Source organism: Lissotriton helveticus, chromosome 8 (genome assembly GCF_964261635.1).
Source record: "Lissotriton helveticus chromosome 8, aLisHel1.1, whole genome shotgun sequence".
Taxonomy (NCBI): Eukaryota; Metazoa; Chordata; class Amphibia; order Caudata; family Salamandridae; genus Lissotriton; species Lissotriton helveticus.
In genome coordinates, this window is record NC_136069.1 from 1,254,618,487 (window position 1) to 1,254,644,682 (window position 26,196).

General features: G+C 45.0%; 2 protein-coding genes across 2 annotated transcripts in view; one reads left to right on the plus strand and one right to left on the minus strand.

The window, feature by feature from the left end:
- The window catches only part of GABRA5 (gamma-aminobutyric acid type A receptor subunit alpha5), a 661,916-nt gene that overhangs the window by 405,295 nt on the left and 230,425 nt on the right, over positions 1-26,196 (minus strand). The gene's annotated exons all lie outside the window — the stretch shown is intronic.
- The window catches only part of GABRB3 (gamma-aminobutyric acid type A receptor subunit beta3), a 968,583-nt gene that overhangs the window by 170,839 nt on the left and 771,548 nt on the right, over positions 1-26,196 (plus strand). The gene's annotated exons all lie outside the window — the stretch shown is intronic.

Here is a 26,196-nt window from a genome sequence, read left to right on the forward strand (position 1 = left end):
AAAACTGTCCTGCAAGTAAAATATATTCTTTTTTCGAAAAAAAGAGCGTTTCTTCGTCCCATGACGGAGCCGTTGAGCAAAAGAGGGTCGACCTGCTGTCTTAGTCGCCGATACGCCTGAATATGAGATTCTTATCGATCACTTTATGTTGCAGGAATAGAAAACACAACAGCCCTTGACCATTTATCTTTACTGCGTTCCTTCGTATTATACCTTTTACCCTTCATGTAATTGGTCTGCTTTATTTCACTTGCCTTTTAATGATTCTAAAACAGTCACTATTATTAAAAACTTTACCAATGTATATACTACTACCATGTTTTCTTTTAAAAACCTTTATTGTGAAAATTTCATTATACAAATACGAGCCTATAACCACGTGGGCCTGCCACGGAGCAAACTGTAATCGTATATGATGAGTAGACATTTACACTGTAGAGGAACGTAACGGGCGGGCCATTAGGTTGCAAGAACTAAGGTGTCTAACAGTTACGGAATCGGTGGACGTACATTTTATAATTAAAATACGACAGGGCCAGTTACAATAAAATTATCTAGATATACATTTGCGGGCAAGTACCATGGGTGACGTTAATTCGAACTTTCAATAGTACAGTAATCAATAACACATCAGAACTTAATATCAATAGGGATGTCGAAATATTCAATCAATTCTCGTCCCCGCCCGCCATGTGCTTCAAAACTGCATACGTATCTCGTGATTTCAAGGTTCTGCAACCAGTACACAACAAGGAGTTACGAGTCCCATTTATTCCGGCGCCATTTTGGGCGAGGACGGGCAGGTCCAGGATATAGTCAAAATGTCTCTACCAACCATCGACTATGATGATGTTCATATGCTGTATTTATTAGAGTAACACTCATCTGTCCACATGAAATTAATTTGCCACAATCTAAACATGTCATTTTAATCTTTCCAAAGTTCTTCTAAATATTTGGGACCGTTTCCCTTGCCTCTGATGCTGTCAGTGCCACTTCTTTGATGAATGTACTAGCAGGTCAGGGGTTCTCCTCCAAATCTCTCTTTTATGCAGCACTATAATTAATTGGTGCCACCTCTCCATATGACGATGCATGGTATAGTTACCATAACTATATTTTTTTTCGGTTCCTCTGGAGAGTTCATCGTGGCAGATGAAGCGTGTAACGTACCGGGCATTTACCTTTTTTTGCATGTACAGGAAAGGAAAAAAAATCGAGCGTCCGAGTTCTAAGGTGTCCCAGGGCCATTTTAGTGGACCAGGCCCAAATCCAAAGAACAGGCCGCCATTTTGAGAGTCCTGTTGCAGCCGCCTGTCGCTGTAGCATCAAGAGCAGCCGAAACTCAGCTGAATGGCAACTGAAACGGTAAAGGGGCGCCCCACTACAGCAGACGAGCCTCCACCTAGGAAGGCCCGTTCACGCCGCCTCCCCCCCCCCCCCTTCGGGCACCCCACGCCGTTATTCGGAGCAGTATTGTAGGATGGCCACACCAGTGCGGCAACTTGCTAGACATCACCTCGGTGGTAACCGAATCTCAACGCCTTGTGGTGTCTTCTATTCAGAAAACATTGTTATGCTGCCTTCGACCTATTCGCCGCAAGTGCGCACACAACTCAACTGCATAGCTTGCTAGACACCACCTCGATGCCATCCGGATCTTGGAATCTCAGCGCCTTTTGCTGTCTTCTCTTCAGAAAATATTGTTGCGCTGCCTTTGGCCCCATTCGCACATCGGTCCGCTACTGACGCCATCTCACAGGCTTTCAGCATTGTAGGATGACCACACCAGTACAGCAACTTGCTAGACATCACCTCGGTGCCATCCGGATCTCGGCGCCCCACTGCAGATGAAGTGCCTCTCAACTATGAAACCACCACGGTGACATCCGGATCTTGGCGCGTTGTGCTGCCTTCGGCCTATTCGCACATCGGTCCGCTACTGACGCCATCTCACAGACTAATGGGGCGCCCCACGCCGAGTTTCAGCATTGTAGGATGACCACACCAGTGCACCTTACTAGACACCACCTCGGTGCCATCCGGATCTTGGCATCTCAGCGCCTTGTGGTGTCTTCTATTCAGAAAATATTCTTGCGCTACCTTTGCCCCATTCACACATCGGTCCGCTACTGACGCCATCTCACAGGCTAATAGGGTGCCCCACGCCGAGTTTCAGCATCGTAGGATGACCACACCAGTACAGCAACTTGCTAGACATCACCTCGGTGCCATCCGGATCTTGGCATCTCAACGCCTAGTGGTATCTTCCATACAGAAAATATTGTTGCGCTGCCTTTGGCCCCATTCGCACATCGGTCCGCAACTTAGACATCACCTCGGTGCCATCCGGATCTTGGCATCTCAGCGCCTTGTGGTGTCAGTCAGAAAATATTGTTGCGCAGCCTTTGGCCCCTTTCGCACATCAGTCCGCTACTGACACCATCTCACAGGCCAACAGGGCGCCCCAAGCCGACTTTTACCATTGTAGGATGGCCACACCAGTGCCACAACTTGCTAGACACCACCTCGGTGCCATCCGGATCTTGGCATCTCAGCGCCTTGTGGTGTCTTCTATTCCGAAAATATTGTTGCGCTGCCTTTGGCCCCATTCGCACATCGGTCCGCTACTGCCGCCATCTCACAGGCCAACGGGGCGCCCCACGCCGACTTTCAACATTGTAGGATGGCCACACCAGTGCGGCAACTTACTAGACACCACCTCGGTGCCATCCGGATCTTGGCGCGTTGTGCTGCCTTCGGCCTATTCGCACATCGGTCCGCTACTGACGCAAACTCACAGGCCAACGGGGTGCCCCACGCCGACTTTCAGCATTGTAGGATGGCCACACCAGTGCTGCAACTTGCTGGACACCACCTCGGTGCCATCCGGATCTTGGCGCGTTGTATTGCCTTCGGCCTATTCGCACATCGGTCCGCTACTGACGCCGCCTCACGTGCCAACGTATTTTCTCCGCATTTTATACCCTATGCCGCATAACAGGTCATGTGACTTGTTTATAAAACTTTTCATTGGTTCATTTTACTTTTGGTTTCCTAATGATGGAAGGCTTGATCATATGACCTAAAAACAACACTTTTCATTGGATGAAAACTTTTTTTTTTCCCAAACGATGAAAGCCCCACCTTGTTTCTGGATGTTTCAGACTGAAGCTGGCGTCAGCATGAGAGCACCACCATCTCGTAGCTCCGTCGTGGTCATTCCGCGAGCAATCATGGCAACCGCTCCCCACCAGAAGCCTACAGGAGTCGGGGGCCCCCAAAACTTTTGATGAATCCTCAAGGCGGAGGGGACGCTTTCGAGAATGGGGTCCAAGACCTAGCAGACAAGCGTCCGATTTCCAAGGTGTCCCAGGGCCATTTCAGTGGACCAGGCCCAAAAAGGAAAGAGCCTGCCGCCATTTTGAGAGTCCTGTGACAGCCGCCTATCGCTGCACCGCAAGAGTGGGCGCAACTCAGCTGAATTGCGGCTTTTGACACAGTGGACCAAAAACGGACGGAATGGCAACTGAAACGGTAAAGGGGCGCCCCACTACAACAGATGACACTCCACCTGGAGAGGCCCGTTCACGCCGCCTCCCCCGGGGCGCCCCACGCCGTTATTCGGAGCAGCATTGTAGGATACCAAAACCAGTGCGGCAACTTACTGGACATCACCTTGGTGCCATCGTTCTGCTGCCTTGGAACTATTCGCACAACAGTTTGCTACTGTTGACCCACCCCCCCATCTGCGCTGCTCTTCCCTGAGAATCACACCCTGTGCCCGCCCGACACCTCCCTTTCGCCCTATTCACTACCGCACCCTCTGACACTCCTTTTCCTCTGTGTCCGATTGTCCAGGCCGGTCCTAGGCTATCAGCTAGCCCTGCAGATGTAGTTTATGGCCCCAGCTGTAAAGAATCACCCCTCTTCAAAGGAGTTATAGTAGATCAAGGCCCACACTCGATGAGATCCGTCACAGCACACGCGTTCCTACTATCTGAAAACCATCCTGTATTGTGATTGGGGAGGGGACCGAGCCTGAAGCGGAAGATTCCAGGGATGACTCTTTGTACATCAAAGTTTTTACAATTATGTGTCACATTAAAAATATATAGCACTCCAACACAGTAGTAAGATTATAAAACTTTAATAACTTATAAATATATACAACAAAACAAAAACAGTAAAAACATTTAAACATTTTTAGGGAAAAACAACGAAGTAGCGGTCGGCTGTGCGAATAGTCCCAACGCAGCACAACGTCCAGATTTCTGGACGGCACCCAGGTGATGTTGCCTGGGTGCCGCACTGATTTCGGCATCCGGCGTGGGGCGTCGCGGGGGGTGGGTCATCAGTAGCAAACTGTTGTGCGAATAGTTCCAAGGCAGCAGAACGATGGCACCAAGGTGATGTCCAGTAAGTTGCCGCACTGGTTTTGGTATCCTACAATGCTGCTCCGAATAACGGCGTGGGGCGCCCCGGGGGGGAGGCGGCGTGAACGGGCCTCTCCAGGTGGAGTCTCGTCTGTTGTAGTGGGGCGCCCCTTTACCGTTTCAGTTGCCATTCCGTCCGCTTTTGGTCCACTGTGTCAAAAGCCGCAATTCAGCTGAGTTGCGCCCACTCTTGCGGTGCAGCGATAGGCGGCTGTCACCGGACTCTCAAAATGGCGACAGGCTCTTTCCTTTTTGGGCCTGGTCCACTGAAATGGCCCTGGGACACCTTGGAAATCGGACGCTTGTCTGCTAGGTCTTGGACCCCATTCTCGAAAGCGTCCCCTCCGCCTTGAGGATTCTACAAAAGTCTTGGGGGCCCCCGACTCCTGCAGGCTTCCGGTGGGGAGCGGCTGCCATGATTGCTCGCAGAATGACCACGACGGAGCCACGAGATGGTGGTGCTTTCATGGTGACGTCAGCTTCAGTCTGAAACATCCAGAAACAAGGTGGGGCTTTCATCGTTTGGGAAAAAAAAAGTTTTCATCCAATGAAAAGTGTTATTTTTAGGTCATATGATCAAGCCTTCCATCATTAGGAAACCAAAAGTAAAATGAACCAATGAAAAGTTTTATAAACAAGTCACATGACCTGTTATGCGGCATAGGGTATAAAATGCGGAGAAAATACGTTGGCACGTGAGGCGGCGTCAGTAGCGGACCGATGTGCGAATAGGCCGAAGGCAACACAACGCGCCAAGATCTGGATGGCACCGAGGTGGTGTCCAGCAAGTTGCAGCACTGGTGTGGCCATCCTACAATGCTGAAAGTCGGCGTGGGGCGCCCCGTTGGCCTGTGAGTTCGCGTCAGTAGCGGACCGATGTGCGAATAGGCCGAAGGCAGCACAACACGCCAAGATCCGGATGGCACAGAGGTGGTGTCTAGTAAGTTGCCGCACTGGTGTGGCCATCCTACAATGTTGAAAGTCGGCGTGGGGCGCCCCGTTGGCCTGTGAGATGGCGTCAGTAGCGGACCGATGTGCGAATGGGGCCAAAGGCAGCGCAATAATATTTTCTGAATAGAAGACACCACAAGGCGCTGAGATGCCAAGATCCGGATGGCACCGAGGTGGTGTCTAGCAAGTTGTGGCACTGGTGTGGCCATCCTACAATGCTGAAACTCGGCGTGGGGCGCCCCATTAGCCTGTGAGATGGCGTCAGTAGCGGACCGATGTGCGAATGGGGCCAAAGGCAGCGCAACAATATTTTCTGAATAGAAGACACCACAAGGCGCTGAGATGCCAAGATCCGGATGGCACCGAGGTGGTGTCTAGTAAGGTGCACTGGTGTGGCCATCCTACAATGCTGAAAATCGGCGTGGGGCGCCCCGTTGGCCTGTGAGATGGCGTCAGTGGGAATGTGCGAATGGGGCCAAAGGCAGCGCAACAATATTTTTGGAATAGAAGACACCACAAGGCGCTGAGATTCGGTTAGCACCGAGGTGGTGTCTAGCAAGCTATGCAGCTGAGTTGCGTGCGCAATTGCGGCGAATAGGTCGAAGGCAGCACAACAATGTTTTCTGAATAGAAGACACCACAAGGCGCTGAGATTCGGTTACCACCGAGGTGGTGTCTAGCAAGTTGCTGCACTGGTGTGGCCATCCTACAATACTGCTCCGAATAACGGCGTGGGGTGCCCGAAGGGGGGGGGGGAGGCGGCGTGAACGGGCCTTCCTAGGTGGAGGCTCGTCTGCTGTAGTGGGGCGCCCCTTTACCGTTTCAGTTGCCATTCAGCTGAGTTTCGGCCGCTCTTGATGCTACAGCGACAGGCGGCTGCAACAGGACTCTCAAAATGGCGGCCTGTTCTTTGGATTTGGGCCTGGTCCACTAAAATGGCCCTGGGACACCTTAGAACTCGGACGCTCGATTTTTTTTTCCTTTCCTCTACATGCAAAAAAAGGTAAATGCCCGGTACGTTATACGCTTCATCTGCCACGATGTACTCTCCAGAGGAACCGAAAAAAAATATAGTTATGGTAACTATACCATGCATCGTCATATGGAGAGGTGGCACCAATTAATTATAGTGCTGCATAAAAGAGAGATTTGGAGGAGAACCCCCGACCTGCCAGTACATTCATCAAAGAAGTGGCACTGACAGCATCAGAGGCAAGGGAAACGGTCCCAAATATTTAGAAGAACTTTGGAAAGATTAAAATGACATGTTTAGATTGTGGCAAATTAATTTCATGTGGACAGATGAGTGTTACTCTATAAATACAGCATATGAACATCATCATAGTCGATGGTTGGTAGAGACATTTTGACTATATCCTGGACCTGTCCGTCCTCGCCCAAAATGGCGCCGGAATAAATGGGACTCGTAACTCCTTGTTGTGTACTGGTTGCAGAACCTTGAAATCACGAGATACGTATGCAGTTTTGAAGCACATGGCGGGCGGGGACGAGAATTGATTGAGTATTTCGACATCCCTATTGATATTAAGTTCTGATGTGTTATTGATTACTGTACTATTGAAAGTTCGAATTAACGTCACCCATGGTACTTGCCCGCAAATGTATATCTAGATAATTTGATTGTAACTGGCCCTGTCGTATTTTAATTATAAAATGTACGTCCACCGATTCCGCAACTGTTAGACACCTTAGTTCTTGCAACCTAATGGCCCGCCCGTTACGTTCCTCTACAGTGTAAATGTCTACTCATCATATACGATTACAGTTTGCTCCGTGGCCGGCCCACGTGGTTATAGGCTCGTATTTGTATAATGAAATTTTCACAATAAAGGTTTTTAAAAGAAAACATGGTAGTAGTATATACATTGGTAAAGTTTTTAATAATAGTCACTGTTTTAGAATCATTAAAAGGCAAGTGAAATAAAGCAGACCAATTACATGAAGGGTAAAAGGTATAATACACAGGAACGCAGTAAAGATAAATGGTCAAGGGCTGTTGTGTTTTCTACTCCTGCAACATAAAGTGATCGATAAGAATCTCATATTCAGGCGTATCGGCGACTAAGACAGCAGGTCGACCCTCTTTTGCTCAACGGGTCCGTCATGGGACGAAGAAACGCCCTTTTTCTCGAAAAAAGAATATATTTTACTTGCAGGACAGTTGTAAATTTTCCGGGAAAGTACATTAGCCTGGAACATTATAACATATATTTAAGAAAAAATAATGTTCGGAAGTAATAAAAAGCGTAATTTTTAGGTCATATGACCAAGCCTTTCATCATTAGTATAAGAAAAGTAAAATGAACCAATGAAAAGTTTTATTAACAAGTCACATGACCTGTTATGCTTACGTTACGCGCTGCGCGTCGCACCCCGGATGACTTCCGGATGCGCTAACGCGGCGCGTCATATGACGCATTACGCGACAACGCAGGTCCAGAATATAGTCAAAATGTCTCCACCAACCAGCGGTCGGAACACAACCCCTTTCAGCAGGCTAAATAGTTCTGTTAAATGACAACAGAAGGGACAGGCAACAAGAACCATCAGTCAAAGAGGGGAGGGCTAGTTCTTCTCTACTGGGTTACATTGGGGCGCTACCGGAACTGATCGAATTGGTGGTCTACAGTGTTTCTGGATGTTTCAGACTGAAGCTGGGGTTAGCATGAGAGCACCACCATTTCGTAGCTCCGTCGTGGCCATTCCGCGAGCAATCATGGCAGCCGCTCTTTATCGTTATTTTGGGCTGGGTGGGTGGCGGAGCCGAGCTGTATTGCAGCCATCATGGTGTGGAGTTCAGTTCATCTCACTAGTTTCGTATTTGTCATGAGGGGTTGTTCCTAATGTTTCTATTTTAGCAAGGTCAAAAAGAGATCCCATTAGTGGCCTACTGATTTTGCTCGATTCCTTTTGTTTTTTTACACGATTTTCCGTTATCTGCAAAGACTAAACAGAGTATTGCGACTCTGTGTTTGTTTGTAAATAGAGAATGAACCAAAGAGAACCAATTCTAAAACAGTAAATGCTTGGATAACAATCAATCAAATGGAGAGAGAAGCAGGCACGACGTATTACAATGGGGGCAAAGGCCTGCGTTAACTACCTTTCACTATCTGCAAAGAGAGAGTACTCCTAATAGAAATGAGGGGGGGGGGGCAGCATTCAAAGCAGATCAGTGTGCATAAACACGAAAATGTTTTTACTTACCACGTACTTGACATTCGACAGCTTATGATATCTGCTATTAAAAAACCATTGAAATTCACTGAAAAAACCATAGGTTATAGACCATATATAGTTAGGAATTAGCATTTACAAAACCTTGAAAATTCACTGAAAAAACCATAGGTTATAGACCATATATAGTTAGGAATTAGCATCTACAAAACCTTGAAAATTCACTGAAAAAAACATAGGTTATAGACCATATATCGTTAGGAATTAGCATTTAAAAAACCTTATTTTACCCACACAAAACCATTGAAATTCCATATATAATTAGTTGCACTAACTATATATCGCGCACCCGCAATCCACTGCTGATGATGTCACATATTACATCATTCATGACATGGTCAGTGACATCACTGATGACATCACTGATGACATCTCAAATGACATCACTGATAACATCACTGATGACATCTCATTTGACATCAATGACCACATCACTGATGATATCATTCATGTGACAATACAATGCATCTCCTCACACTTTAATATAACCTCTGTTACACCCAGTGTTAAATACAGAGTATAATTTTTGAAACCATTGACACACCAATACTAGTTACTACATACGCACTCAGTGATTCCTATGTTTACACACACATTCACTCATTTACCCATACAATCATTCATACATACAATCACTCATCTTTACAACACTATCATATGCACTCATACACCTATACAGACTCTCACACTCTGTCACTCATCCATGGAGTTAGTCACACACCTAGTCAGTCCTGTAAAGAATCAATCACACTTCCATTTTCTAATCTATACAGTTAAACATAGAGCACCTTACATTTTGAAACATATACTAACACATAATTACTCTCTTATACAATCATTGATACAAGTACACATTGATCTGCACAGAGTCACACACCTCCCAGCCAGCCACACACACACTCAGTCTCCCATACAAATACTTGGGCAATCAATCAATAACCCATATAGTTACTCATATAGCTACTGATCAACACATGCAGCAGTTTACAGAACAACAGACATAATGATGCACAAATTAAGACAGTTTAGTCACTAACCCATGCACTCAGTGAGACACATTTAATCACTCACTCATACAGTCAGTCACGCACCTACTAAATCCTTCATCCAGACACTTCTACATCTACTCATTCTTCAATATGTAAAACATATTTAAACTTTACAGAAACACACAGTCACTGGATGATGTCATCAGTGATGTCATTTGAGATGTCATCAGTGATGTCATCAGTGATGTCACTGACCATGTCATGAATGATGTAATATGTGACATCATCAGCAGTGGATTGCGGGTGCGCGATATATAGTTAGTGCAACTAACTATATATGGAATTTCAATGGTTTTGTGTGGGTAAAATAAGGTTTTTTAAATGCTAATTCCTAACGATATATGGTCTATAACCTATGGTTTTTTCAGTGAATTTTCAAGGTTTTGTAAATGCTAATTCCTAACTATATATGGTCTATAACCTATGGTTTTTTCAGTGAATATATATATATATACTCCCCTTGAGTCTATGCGGTACTGGTGTTCGTCTGGGTGAGACACTGTACAAATAAGTAGCTCAGCTCCAGACAATCCAGAGAATAATAATATATATATATACATATATATATACATACATATATATATATATACACACATATATATACATATACGTACATACATACATGGATGGATGGATGGATTAGATAGATAGATAGATAGTTAGATAGATAGATAGATAGATAGATAGATAGATAGATAGATAGATAGATAGATAGATAGATAGATAGATAGATAGATAGATAGATAGATAGATAGATAGATAGATAGATAGATAGATAGATAGATAGATAGATAGATAGATAGATAGATAGATAGATAGATAGATAGATAGATAGATAGATAGATAGATAGATAGATAGATAGATAGATAGATAGATAGATTGATAGATAGATGACAGCCAGTAGGTTGTTCTAGGTCGGACCACCTTTTCCCATAGATAAAGGGTTTTTGTTTTGCTAATAATTTTGGCGCTGTTCAATGAATCTACTTCGCCTAGGTCTGCATGGAAAGTTTTGGGGTGATCCAACAAGCTGGGGCTGAGAAAAAGGGAGGGACCCAAAATGCTTTTTTTTCCATGCAGTGTCTATGCAGATTTTGGGTCTGTTGTACACGAGTACAGGCTGAACCGCTGAACGCATTTAGACCAAATTTGGCAGGAAGCTAGACATTCGTCCAAAAATATCTCTTTTTCTAATGTTGTGTAAATCCGTTCAGTAGTTCTGGAGTTATTAAAGAAAAAAGAAATATAGCTACCTGGGCGGTGCCTCCACACTGATGACATGGTGATATTTGATTGGCTGCTTTTGTTTTGCTAATAACTTTGGCACCGTTTGATGAATATTTTGCAATTTGTCCATGTTACTCTTTACCCTTTGTGCATCTTCTGCAGATTATGCTCATGAAACATAGATTGAATGCTAATCTTGATAAACAGTTTATTACTTTCTGCACATATTGTTTATGTCATTGCATTTTTTCATGTTTGTTTATTTAAAAAAATAAGTTTAACCAAAAACTAGGATATATGGGTTAAAGATGTGCAGTAAGTTTAAATTACTTTGAAGGGACTTTAAAGAGACTTGTTAAACATTAGAAGAATTACCGCCATGTGTTACTTAGTTATTTTATCCAGTCTGTGACTCAGTAAACCATATTTTTCTTCTACCAAGCTCCTTCTACTGTGGCAATGAACTGTAATTTGATCTTTGCACTCTAGTCTTAATGTATGAATGTGAGTTTATTAGTACAGTTGCACTAAAAAAAGAGTTATTGGGCCACATTTATTTTCACTGCCACTACACAAATATATATACATTGTTAAGGGAGGGGAATCAGGGACTTACGATGGGCTACTGACTACTGCCTTATTTGGGGGTATCATTGGCATTAAATTACCTAGGTTCCTTCCTCATTCAATCTTTCCTATTCCCTCCCTTCATATATATAGATAATATTACAAAGTGGCTGTAGTCATTGTGTAGTATTTATATGTGAATCAGCATTTCCACAGGTAGAGTGAAAGAAATCAGGACCTATTTGCTGTGTCTCTCCACTTTTTGCCACCATTTTTACCACTGGGCGCTGGTTTTCCTACTCTGACTGTGCCCTGGGCTATGCTAACCAGACCCAGGGATCGTGCTCTGTGTTAAAACTATATGATACTTGGGTATGATTTCATTGGCAATGACAGACCGCTATACATCCCTAGTAAATAATAGGGCCAGGGGGTTCAACCTACCCATAAGTCCCTAGTATATAATAGGGCATGGAGTTTAGAGGTCCAGCAGATTTCCTGCAATTGCATGTGTGCACTCCTGTATGCCTGCTGTCATTTTAAAGGCAGCCTTGCTTTGCAGACGGTCTTTAAAAGTAAATTGTATGCAAATTCGACTTAGGTGGTACGGGTACTTTAAAAGTGATAATCTACCTTATTTTTACATATTAGGGACCACCCCCAAGGTCTCCCCTAGGTGTCACAGAGGTGTGGGCCATGTCATTATAAGCAGGGACCTTATTAAAGATGTTTTAAATGCCCTGGTGAGGGAAAATTGCCCATTTAGTTCCCTTCCTAGGTACTTAGCTCCATGGAGTAACATTGCAATTGTTTATTTAAGTATAAATATTGCTAGAAATGGAATGAAAAATGTAATTCAAGGACTTAAAATTTTGGTATTGATAAATTCAACAACTTACCATTGTTAAATTTGTCATAACTAGTACAGAAAATATGTTATAAGACTTACTTTTATGCGAGCCAACACCCAGCCTTCTAGCAGGCTCCCCTGATTGGTCAGCTCTAAAACGCTTAGCCAGGCTTCTGCGATTAAGTGATAAGTGGCCTGTTGGACCGGTTGTTGCCGTGGTCTTTCCTTTTGCACCTGGACCCTTCATTGTAACTGCAGCTCCTCGCCGTGTGCTGCGAGGCGCTCTACCCAGCAAGAGGCGCTGTGCTCCTGAAACTGCTTTTGGACTGGGGAAGTAAGAACAGGCAGGCACAGGGCTGCGAGCGGACCCGCAGGGACTCTAACTACCAGGAGTCCCTGCGTGCGGTCAACCCTCAACACCTGGGTCGCTCTCCCTGTCCGCCACGCCCCCTGCCCCAGCAGTGAAAGCAGCCTCCGCCTAGATCGTCGTGGGACTCCCTGTTGGACCGGTTGTTGCCGTGGTCTTTCCTTTTGCACCTGGACCCTTCATTGTAACTGCAGCTCCTCGCCGGACCCGCTCCGCGGGTCCCGCTTCGCCGTGTGCTGCGAGGCGCTCTACCCAGCAAGAGGCGCTGTGCTCCTGAAACTGCTTTTGGACTGGGGAAGTAAGAACAGGCAGGCACAGGGCTGCGAGCGGACCCGCAGGGACTCTAACTACCAGGAGTCCCTGCGTGCGGTCAACCCTCAACACCTGGGTCGCTCTCCCTGTCCGCCACGACCCCTACCCCACCCTTTCCTCTTTATTAGTGTACTACGATCCCGCTGCGCGGGAGCGCGCGGGAGGGCGCCGGGAGAAGCCCGGGACAAGGGCGGGACCGTCTGTGGCCGAAGGTGGCTGGGCTGGGACACCCCATTTACATCTACGGTGTCAGTACTGACAAAAACTATTTGTTTACTAACTGTATTTTGACCTGCTAGTCCATTGTTTGGTAGCAGGGGGGTCTTGCTATATGGCTTGCTCAACAAGTATTTCCACCCTGCTGCCTTCTACGGGTGAGGTAGAGACAGCAGTTATGGGCCCTCTCGATACTTATTTTAAACGATTGCCTCAGGATATTGATAGGGAGATCGCTCTGGCAGAAAGACGAGCCGGGCGTAGGATGTCGATTGAGCTCTTGAAAACCCCCCTCGAGAAACATCAAGGCCAAAGTTTCCCTTCGCTGGTTACTCCTTTGTCATCTATTGTATTACCAGCTACTCATGACATATTACTTGGTTCGTTCTTATCTAATGAGTTACTGGGTACTTCTTTCACAGAGACAGTAGTTACCACTGCACTTGCTAAGCACCCAAATGCATCTAGTCAATTACCTAATGGGCAAGAAGTATTACAAAAAGTTTGTGTGCAATCGGAAGTTATTAAATCTAAACCCTGCCCCAAAAGGAAATGGGGAGCCACTGTTAAAAAATGTCAACCATCAAAACCTGCAAGAAAGTATAGGAAGTTGGGTACCAAATCACCCCCAAGCCAAGCCCCTGCAAAGAATGGCGCTGTATTTTTAACGGGAGAGGAAGAAGCTGTCCCAGTAGGTGCGAACTCCATATTAATGGTGCCCTCTACAACACCAGTGTCACCAGGTTTAGATCCGACTATTAAAGCACCCTCTAGGTCACTATCTTCCAACCATGATTTTCTGCTGGAGGTGGAAAAATTAATGCGTTCCCTTTTAAACCCCTTTGAGCTTAGACTTAAAAAGCTAGCAGAACAACTTGACCATCTAGAGCAGGCTAGTTTAGACAACTTCTTTTCTATAAAATCTCTAATTAAGTCTGGCAATAAAATGGGAGAGAATGGGAAATACCAACAGACAGCCGAGCGAGATCCAGGTGTCGTGTTGGTTGATTTACAATCCCCAATTGCGAGTGGTGCTCCTATGCAGCGGAATAACGGGCTGAATAGTAAGAACGTAGCTGAGTCATTGTCCACCACAAGTAAGAGTAATTGTGGGAAAACTAAGCCCAATAACACTATAGCTAAGGGTAGAAAGGACAGCTCAAAAAACTCAGCCACTATCACTAGTAAAAATATTCCACCTCTGCCGACCACCTTGGAAACAAGTCTGGGTACTTTGCCAGGAAATGATAAAACTCGCTGTAATAATGGCACTGGAAATAATGCGGTGTCAACCTCCCAGATAGTAACTGGGGGTGGTTCCTCAAGGGTTGGTCATACCATTGCAGATGGGAATAACACTATTGTGGCATTGGAAAACATTGTTCCACCGTGCCGTGCTGCTCTAGAACACGGCCAATCAATGCCACATGTGACCAAACCCCCGACTAGGACACCCCCAGTACAGCTCACCCCTGATTCCTACCCATATGTGGCTATTCTCACCAACGTTCCACCCCTATTGGAAGGCCAAAGAGAAGCTTATGACACGCTAAAAAACAAGGCCATGCATTGGCTTCGGGTCAATAGACCCTTGCCAGGGGGAGTGGATGGTTTGATTATCGGGGCTAGAAGGGTCAATTGGATAGGGAACACCTAAAAAAAACAGGGGGGTGAGTGCATCATAATTAACTTCCAAGACCCAAGGGTTGTAGGGTTAATTACGGGACCAGGGTGGAACATTAGCATTGGTGGGATCGGTGTTGTGGATCTCACTTTCTTCTATCCTAGACCGGTGGCAATTCACCTTGGGGGTAGTAGGGAGCAATTGAGATCTAGTCTCCGTCCCTGGGCAGAAGCTGGCCCCCTCCCTGCCCCCATCTCAAGATGATCAAATGATTGTTATAACCAGGCATATAACCCTTATAATGGGCAGGGGTACACGAGGTGGGGATGTTGACAGAAGCCAGCTGAACAAATGGATTTTGGAGGAAAAATGGTTTGGGGAAGCATCCCAGAGGTAACATTGGCACTTAATGAAGATGTAATGTGTAAAATAGTTGAAGTGGCTATTGATAGGGATTGTGTTAATATGCGGGGGAGTATTACTGCATGTCTGGAGGATTGGGGGGGTGAACTCGGACTTCCACTAAGCATTGGCACAAAGGAGGGTATAGATGTAAACTGCATAGATACTGTTCCAGGAGAGGACGGTGATTGTGTGAGGCTGAACGATCTACCGCCCATGGTACCTAACGAAAGGGGGATCTGTACAGACAACACCCAGGGGAGGTTTCTCTCATGGAATATAGCGGGGTTGGGCACTAGATTGATGTCACAGCACTGGATAGATTTTGTAAATGGGTTTGAAATGTGCCTATTTCAAGAGACGTGGGCTTTTGATCCAATTTACCTGCCAGGTTACTTAAATTTTTGTATACCAGCGACTAGAGGCCCTAGGGGCAGACCTATGGGAGGTCTAACAGCCTGGATCAAGCAGAATTCAAAAGCTAAAATAAAAGCGATTGATCTAGGCTGTAAGGATATACAATTATTGAGGTTATCACTAGGAAAGGGTGGTGTGATAGATATTTATAACATTTATGCTAGGGGTATAAGTGTTGGGAATTCTCCCACCCTAGAAGCTCTATCCACCTTCCTTGAATCCCGGTCACTTGGAAATAGAGTGGTTGTGGCAGGTGACCTGAATAGGACATTTGAGCCTTTAGAAAATACTGAACATCCGATAGGACAAGAGGAAGATGCCTTATGGGGCGTCCCAAACTTAAACCTCATACCCGTGAAGCGGTGGACAAAAGATATATTGTTGTTGAATGCGTTATGTATGGAATATGGTTTGAGGGCCCTTAATGGCAGGACAAACAGCGACCAAGGAGGAAATTGTTCATTCGACAATGGCCATAATAAGAGTAGGATCGACTATGTCATCTGTAGTCTTGAGTTATGGTGTGGCGTGGGCGACATGGAAATCAAGGGGAGAGTAGAAAGCGATCATAACCCCCTCTGTGTCACCCACTCATGGTGGAGGGCCGCGCCTGCCAACCCAGTGTCAGGTAGTGAGACCGTACCTGTTATGGCTAATGACTCAAGAAGGGTGAAATGGCCAAACGTGCTGGCCAATTTGGCCACCTTGGACCTCATTAACTTGGAGGTAGATAACGCTATCGCCGCCATGGAAACAGTAGACCCTGTAACACCGGGTTCTTCTCTAATATCAGACATACCTGACACATTCTTCTCCTTGATAAAACCGCACTTTATCAAATCAGTTAAGGTAAATAGAAAAGCACCTATCAAATTGGCGAGGTGGTTCAACAAACAGTGCAGGGCAACTAGACTGGAGTTGGGCAGAGCAATCAAAAGCAGGGACAAGGCTTTGATTAGCACTGCTAGGAAACAATATAACGACAACATCCGTAAAGCTAAGAAGCTGTGGGATGAGGAGCATTGGGAGGAGTTACTCGAGGCCTCTGGGCTAAAAGACTCCAGACTTTTTTGGAAAATCGTGAAATGGGGCAGAGGTGGTACCCCTAATAACCCCGACAACAATGTTAATGAGGCATCGTGGGTCGAGTATTTCAAACCCCAGTATGCGGAGAATAGGGATATAATGGCCATAGAACCAATCCCTGTGGTATTTTGCAAGGGAGATTTATTCTCAATTAAAGAAGCTGAACTTGTAATTTCATCACTGCAGGGGGGGAAAGCTCCGGGGCTAGATGGAATTCCCTCAGATATTTTCAAACACGATAAGGTTCGGTGGGCAAGATATGCGACTGTGCTGGGAAATGCCCTTGCTAAAGGGGCAAAAATCCCCGAAGTATGGAAGGGGGCAATAATAATACCGATCTTTAAGAAAGGTGATCGGTCACTCCCGGCAAACTATAGACCGATAAGTTTGCTGGCCACTATGCAAAAAGTGGTGGGGAAGATGGTGGTCGACAAACTTATGGCCTGGGTAGATGAGAACAATGCTTTATCCCCCTACCAGGCAGGATTTAGGCGGGCAACCAGCACGGTTGATCAAATTTTTCGCTTCACTATGCTACGGTGGGGGACTGTACTCCTTGGCGAAGGCAGCCTTTATGTAGCATTTGTAGATCTAAGGGCTGCCTTCGATCTGGTGCCTAGGAGCAAGCTGTGGGTTGTTTTGAGTAAGATAGGGGTCCCACTCGAGCTGCTTACATTAATAATGCGTCTCCACGAAAGCAATTTCGCTAAAGTCCAGTGGGGGAGGAATGGGGAATCTACCACCAACTTCCCAGTTGAGCGGGGGGTACGGCAGGGATGTGCTATGGCACCCCTGCTGTTCTCCTTGTTCATTAATGGTATAGTGGATAGGATACTGGATGCGATGGTAGACGCACCTTCGCTAGCGGGCATCAGGGTTCCGATCCTGATGTTCGCTGACGATACCTTGATCGTGTCCAAAACCCCGTCAGGACTCCAGCGAGCCTTGAACATATTTGATATGTTCTGTAAAGAACGAGGTCTCGAAGTTAATGTAAATAAAACCAAGCTGATGGTCTTCGGGCAAAAGCGCCAATCCCAACCTAGGGTATCTCTGAACAACATCAAACTAGAGTTAGTAAACGTTTTTACATACCTAGGGGTGGAGATATCAACTAAATTTGGTTGGTCGAGACACATTGAGAAGGCGGTGCTGAAACACCAGCAGATTTCAGGAGCCCTCCGGGTAGAACAAGCAAAATCCAAAACTAGGCCTATAAAACCGGTTCTTATGGTATACGACGCAAAAGCCTTGGGCGCAGCCCTTTACGGGGTTGAAGTTTGGGGCTTTGAGAGGCTTACTACCCTCCAAAGATCTGAGAACAAGTTCCTGAGAGGGATAACTAGTCTCCCCCAAAGTACCCCACTAATACCGCTTGGCCTGGACTTAGGAAGGAGATCGCTTAGTGATCGTGCCCGACTAAGGCCTATTCTCTACTGGAGACGGCTATGGACTACCCCAGAAATTAGACATTACGCTGAGGGGTTCTCAGCCTTAGTTAAATCAGATGTCTTCCATAAAATTACATGGCTAAAAATGCTTAGGGACGTCCTTGCTGAGCTTGGTCTCTCCAAACTCTGGGAAAATCCGCTCGGGGAAGTGTTCCCTAGTAAAACCACTATAAAAGCTTTATATTGGGATTACATTGATCAGAAGCTTTGGAGGAGCGCAACCTCAGAATCCATGGGGGGTAGATTTATGGAAATTAAAACAAGACCTGTCCTAGAACAGTACAGGGACACTATAACTGTTCCGTTAGACAGGAAATTATTTTTCCAGTTAAGGGCAGGTTCCCTCCCCTTGAGGTCTTTGACGTCCAGCTGGAGAACTAGTAGTAGTTCGTGTTGCCCGACATGTGGCGCTCCAAACGAAAGTATCGCACATTTCTTATTTTTGTGTGAGGCCTATGTAAATCCGAGAAAATCCTGGTTGGCACCTGTTTGTAGAAATCTTGGTGTGTTAAGTGGTGTTGAGGGGTTGAGAATTATTTGTTCCTCCACCGAATTGTCCATTGCAGTAGGAACGGCAAAATACTTGGGGTGGGCATGGTCTATAAGGCGGAGGGCTCTATTCCCTAATATGCTTTGAATTTCACCTTTTTAGCTTGCTTGAAATTATCATTGTTAGTACCTTGTGGGAGAGAAATATGAATTTTAATTGCAAAATGCTGCTAATATGCAAGTTAAGAGCTTTTGATTGTATAAATTTGGGTATGGCCTGTAAAGCGGAGGATCTTGCACTTTAACATGCATCTAGTTCCAGCACCTTATGAGAAAGCTTATTTTAACTATTATTGGTAAACATTTTATGTGTGTGCATTACGTATTTTTAACTGTAATTTACTGCTAATGTAAGTTTAGAGTTTTCAATGTATAAACTTAAATGTGCGTGCTTTTATGAGTGTATAACTCGAATAAAGCTTTTTCAACAGATAAGTGGCCTGGCCAGAGCAGAGGTTATCTGATGGTGGGAGCTCTGCAGCAGCAAAGACTAGATCAGGCAGGGGGATGGGAAATAAAACCTAGGCTTCAAAGAGAGGAAGACAGTACAGGAATGCCAGGCCTACCTACCTCCACATCCGGTACCCACAGCCAGATGACAGGGTTAGGACAGGAATTTGCAGAGGTCAGGAGGAAGAGAGCTAATGGAAATGAGCCACACTTTGGTTTGGTTTAGCCAGCACTTACTCCTCTGGAGAGAATTCCTCCATGTTGGATTTTAGAAGTGCAGTGCTTTTTGGGACAAGAAGATGCTACACTTTGGATAATGTTGTCATGCGTTTGGGTTCCATCCAGCATCTCACTGGACAGAGATGCCCCCTGTTTGTCACCCCAGAGCACTGAATAAATATGGGAGAGCTACTTTAGCCTCTCAGATCTGCTGCCTGAAATTAGAAGGAGAAGAAGGACTGTCCTGCTGGAATCTGGACCTGCCCCTCTCCATGGCTGGCCGGGTATCCTTGATCAAAACGAACATCCTCCCAAAATTCCTATATTTATTCATAAACATTCCGTATTACCCTGGTGCCTTCTTTTTCTGAACGCTAAATTCGCAACTCGTCCGGCTCATATGGGGGGTAAGCAGCCCCGTTTAAAACTATCCACACTCATGCTAGAATATCGTGAGGGTGGCTTTGACGTCCCTAACTTTGAACAATACTACTACAGTGCCCAAGCACATTTCACTGTATATTGGTTTCATCCTCCTCCATATATGCCTCGCCTCGCAGTCAAGGACGGATACATGGCTCCTACGCCTACACCCAAATATATTTATATACCCACTGGGGGGCGATGGGAGGATCCCTCCACAGTGGATTGCACAGTCTGGGCCTGGAACTGGTTAGCCAAAACCGAGGGTATACAATTGATGTACTCCCCCAGGGTGTCCTTGCGCCACTGTCCGTTGCTACCGGTCACGGGTGAAAAAATTTGTAACGCCTGTTAGACAGACTGAAGCTGCAGACGTGGGGGGACCTATATATTGGAGGGAAATTCCGCACGAATTAACAATTTTTTGGAGATCAGGAACACTCCTTAATGGATCTGTTCTTATATACGCGTCTGCGGCAGACTGTATGGGCTCAGACTCCGGATTTCCCACAGGAACCAGAGACATTCACGTCATTACATATGATGCTGCAGTCGGAGGCCCCCACGCATGTCGTCTCCATGCTATATAAACAGGTGCGCAGTGCACCCTCCACTCAACAAGTTCGTGCCCGCCAGGAGTGGGATGCGGATCTAGATAGTCCCCTAACGGACGATCAGTGGGAGAGTGCCTGCCTCCAAACGGAGGCAATCTCCAGTAACTCCAGACTATGGTTAGTACACTATAAATTCTTGCACCGACTCTACCACACCCCAGCACACCTCTATAAAATCCACCCCAGAGACGATGACAAATGTTTGCGGTGTGGACAGGGGAATGCAGACTTTATGCATCTGGCATGGGGGTGCTCCAGCGTTCCCACCTTCTGGGAGGAGGTGTTCGTGGGTTGACCAGCATGGTAGGGCAACCTATAACCCTGACACCTTTGAGAGCCTTACTGGGGTTGACAGGAGACATACGCACAACACATAAGCAGTTCCTTGCCATGGGTATCCTACTGGCGTGCAGACAGGTAGCTTGCAGTCGGGGAAGGGAAAGAGCCCCTAAGTTTAAGGATTGGCTTCACGAAATGTCCACCTGGCAAGAGTATCTACATGAGTATGCAGATCTACTGCCGCTGAGGTCGAGACCTAGGGACATATGGGGACCCCTGATGGAGTACTTATTGCGACAGGAGACGGATGGAGCAGATGGTGATGAAGGGACACAGAGGGATGAATGAGAGGCAGTGTGTGGCTGGCACAGGACAGAAGAGTGAGGGGATACTGAGATACGATTTTGGGGAGACATTGGACGGGGGGCTGTAAGGTCTCGTCTGCTGGAGAATGAAGCAACATGGAGGGCGCCTCTCGAGGTGCGGAGACTTTTAGGAAACTATATTACAGACTATAGCACTACTGAACTGAGCTATTTCTAGTGTGCTGGGGAGGGAGGGACTTTGGGGTTGATAAGGACTATGTGGAAGTTAGGGGACTGGGGGGAGGGAACAGTTCAATTATGATCTATGAATGTACGATATATGCTACAAGGAGCGGTTAGCTCTGCACCACTATGTATCGAGTTATCCTGTGCTCAATAAAGGTTTTTGAAATATTTAAAAAAAAAAAAAAAGTTTGGGAAAGTTTTGTGAAAAAGCTCCATAAGGTGACCGATCCGACGTCGAGAGTCAGGCCGGCCACGTTTAATTGCGACCCGGCCTGGATTTCAGGTTTGTCCCCCTGAAAGCTCCAGAGCTCCAGACTTCCAGGATTTGACCGGGGCCTCGCAGAAACTCAAGTCGGCGAACCCCCACAGAATCCGGCCCGACGTAGTGCCTTGCCCAACGTCGGAAGACAAAGTTCCAGAAACGATTCTAAGTGTGAAGGCAAAATTTACGACCTGGACTCCATCGTGGTCAACCTCAAACTTTGACATTGTCCCAGTCAAGCACAACAAGATGTTCCAAGTGAGCGCTACATTTTTTACGTGCTATAAAGTGGTTAGTTTTTAAACATTCATATCACCGGTTCCCTACATTGGATTTTTGACATTTTGGTGTCATTTTAAAGATAAAAATATAACCTATTCCTATAAATTGGTGTGGGATTTTTATTGTGTGTTATGTCTTACTTATTTATTGTATTGTTGTTTTTAAAAGCTTTACATGCCTGTCTACTAAGTTAAGACTGACTGCTCACAGTCTGCTCCCAAGGGTTGAGCAAGGGACTAATTTACTGAGACCTTTACTGGACCTTGTATTGTGTTGGTGGCCTTATTGTATTTTTTGTTTGATATTAACTTTGGCTCAGTTTGACAAATCTTCTTGAAACTTTTCAAAATTAAATGTATTCACTTCAGCTCCTTCGTGGAATGTTTCGGGGTGATCTGTCAAGTGAGGGCTGAGAAAAGGAGGATTCTAAAACACTTTTTCCCACATGCAATTTTTATTGGGGATATTGAACAGTGATATAGAAAAATCAGCTGAACAGATTTACATTAATTTTTGCACAAACCTATATATTTATCCACAAAGAATGATTTTTGTGACTTGCTGTAAATCTGTTTAGCCGTTTTGAGAATTTTAGAGTAAAAAATAAAGATATCTGTTGCTTCCATTAAAAAAAAAAAACTAGAAAATATGGCAAAAAAAGAATTCTGATTGGCTGGTTCCACTGGACAACTGCGGGACCGAGACATGTGTTTAGTGACCACAACATGAAGAAAAATGTTGCGCCGATAATTACAGGACTCGAGGACCCGATCCCTGAGTCCTTGAATATATTAAATAGAATATAAGGGGCTGGAGTAGGAATCCTACGACCACCTAGCCCTTGTGTGTTTGCCGCCGGAGGGTTGCCGCCCATTGGGGGTATGGCACAGCCCATGGCTTGAGGTTACTCTCCGCGGCCAACCCTCCCGCTGCAAACGGTAAGGGCAGGGCCCCCATGGAAGATTGACCAAACACGTTTTATAATAAAATATTACATTACGTTAAAATAGCAATAGAAATTCACTGACAAATACAAAGTTTAAAGGGGAGATAGACGTAAGTAGTAACGTTTTAACTTACATTAAAAAAACTTAGGAATTTAATGGACTGCAGCCTTGTTAAAAAAGCTTCAAGCTGTTGCTTCTGATTCGAGAGGGGACTCTACTAATGAAATGAGGTGCTGAAGCCATGTGAAAGACCAGGCCTATTGGCTTTGCCAATATATGTTTTACATGCTGGAAATTTCCTTTAATGCAATTAATTACTGTAACATCAGCCAGAAAGGACTACTTAGGAAAGAAAAAAATGCTACTATCAGCAAGCCATCCACTATGGGGGTCATTTACCTGTCATAAACCATGTGTGTTTCTGTACAAAACGTATATGCTTTTACCAGCACCAGTGGCCCACCAAAAAGCAACAGAAAATGCAGCAGCACGTACGAGAGGAAACCTACAGAAAATGTACTGGCATGCAAGAGAAGAAAACATTTGCACCCTCTCTCTGAACCAATCACAACGCAATTCGTCTAATTCTTGCAGCGCACTGAATGTTGTGTATGGTATTGAATACATTATTATTACAGGTGCAATAACAAAAATTCAAACCTAAAAAAGCCACAGTTTAGTTTTTACGAGAAAAATTTTCTACGTCAACAAGCATTTTGTCCTCAGGGTTCTATGCAACTAAAAAAATGGTTATACCAATTCAATTAAAAAAAGTCTTTATTTCGATTATTCATCTTAAAAGACAAGAATATAATAAAATACACAATTCATCTGTTTACACCATAAAAACTATCAATATAAATTTGCCTTTTCATAATAAAATATAAATACCTATATTTACATTTTAAAACAATTCATTAAGACAGGATTACATATATCACTTACACAAGACTTTTTCGTACATTTAAAAAAACCAATAACTTTCAAATTCATACCATGCCGTACTCGGGTTATACCAAAAATGGAATTGAAGCTTAACATGGAGCTGTACCAGCGAGAAAAGCCATAATTCATATTCCGATTAATGAAAATTTAGCATTAGCGAAACGGCTATGCAATGAGAAATCTTGGCATCACACAAGCTGAGTGCTTCCAGGAACTTTATCAATGGTCATTCGGGTCTGTCATTCCTCTTCAAATGGGATGCGTGATTAATCTATAATTAATCTATGATTGCGGACTTTACAGTAACATGATCCAATGAAAATTGAATTAACGAAAGACATGCTCCAGCGCAACCCTCCCACAGAAAGCAGATTCAATGCCAGTATTAAGCCACCATAAATGTAATCATTTTCAAGCTAGAAGAAGAAAGGGAGGAAGGTCGTGAAATAACACAACTACGTTTCAAATTGTCAAAATCCTAAATTATCCAACTGCAGGGCATACTGTAGATTAGAAGGACAGCAGAAAACAGACATTACATTATTTAATTTGATGTACTTGATATATTGGAGACATAGACCTGGTCACTGGAATTATGCGATTTTGCTACTGCAACATGTTCGGCCTATTTATGGATTTGCCGCATAACCATTATCTGCTGAATATCCTGCAGATTTTCACTTTTTTTTGTTTCTTGCTGAAACGGATCAAAAGTTACTAAAAACACTGCAGCATGTGTGAAAGTCCCTTTGCAAAGGTTCACTTTTAATCTTGTGCTTATTTCTGTATTTGGATGTCAGACTAGGTCTAATGAGTTCAAAACGTTGCCAAGATAGTGTTAAAGTACAAATATGACAAAATAAGTTCAAAATATCACAAAATGTGATGCATTATGCCACATAATTTGCCTTTTCTTGCTACATAATTCAGTAAACCCTGCCACATAATTTAGCAAGCCCTGCCACGTATTTTAATAGACCCTACCACATAAATTGGTCTTCTCCTGATACATAATTCCTGTGGCCCTGGACTCGGATGAGAAATGCAGACGATATTAGCTAACTGGAAAAACACAGGGAAAGCCACGTCGTTCAAGGGCTGGGTTAACTGGATTACCTTCCTGAGGGGGGCAGACAACATACCAGCAACACACGCCCCCAACCACACAGCGAGAGGCGAAATGTGGACACCACTAGACAGACATCTGGCAACGTACGGACCCCCGTGAGATGGTCATATGCGGGACCCCCAATTCACCGCCAACCACCTGTAGCCCGCCTAGCCCGTTGTAACCCCTACGGAGCCCGCGAGGCAACGTTACCACTGTACTGTATGTATATATGAAAATTTGCTAATAAAAACTGTTGAAAAAAAAAAATGCAGCCGGGTTGAGATTGGAATATAGAAACCAGGATGTGAATGGAAAGTATAATTGGGCCAAAACCGGACAGCCCGTCTTATATTTGTGTGGCACATTTACAGTTGTGAAAGACGGAATTAAGGTAATTACACAGAATAAACACTTGTTTTTGTGTTGAAGCCGAGATGCTAAGGTAGTAAGTAAATCAGGGAACATTTCATGAAGAAGACATGTGTATACTATAGGTGTAACATGTTTTGGACAAAATCAGGCTTTTTGGTGCACATGCACTAACTATGGGGCAGATTTACAAGCCCTTTGTGAGCCTTTTGCACCACTGTTGCATCACTTTTGTGACGCAGGTGCGGCGTAAATATTGCGGCCCATTTACAACCTGACACATCTAGGGAGATGCGTCACTTTGTAAAGCCCTGCATCACATTATTCGTGCGTCAGGTATAATGTATGCAGGGTGGGTGTTCCCACGCAAAAAACATGTAGAACTGATGCAGTGAAATCTACAAGATTTCACTGCGTCACTCTACGCCTTCACTGCTTCAAAATCCCTACGCCTGCTCAGACCAGGCGTAAGGAATGACGCAGAGCTTTTTGAATGGGACTCACCCATATATTGTGGCGCATTGCTGGAGTTGCGTCACTTTCATGAGCAACTCCAGCAATGCGTCACTTTTGCGCCAACAGATGCGTCAAAATTTCTGACAAATCTGTTAATCATTGCGCCATGAAGCACTGTATTGTAAATACAGCGCATCCATGGTGGCGTAAGGACATTCGGTGCTGATGCAGGGAAACTGACGCATCTATGCAGATGCATCAGCTCCTTGTAAATCTGCCCCTCAGTGTCTGTGTGAGTCATTCTCTGTTTTTTCTGAGCTGTGCTGCCTGCAGAACCATGGTCGGTCTGTGCATTTTCTTTATTACTCCTAGTGAAATGAGGACTTGGAGAAAACAACATGAATCACACGCACTGCCTGGTACATTGGTAACTCTGGTTGTTCGTGAGCTACACCCATGACCTTTTTGTGCAAGAGAGAACCACACAATAGGACAGATTTACAAGCCCCTTGCGCCACTTTTGCG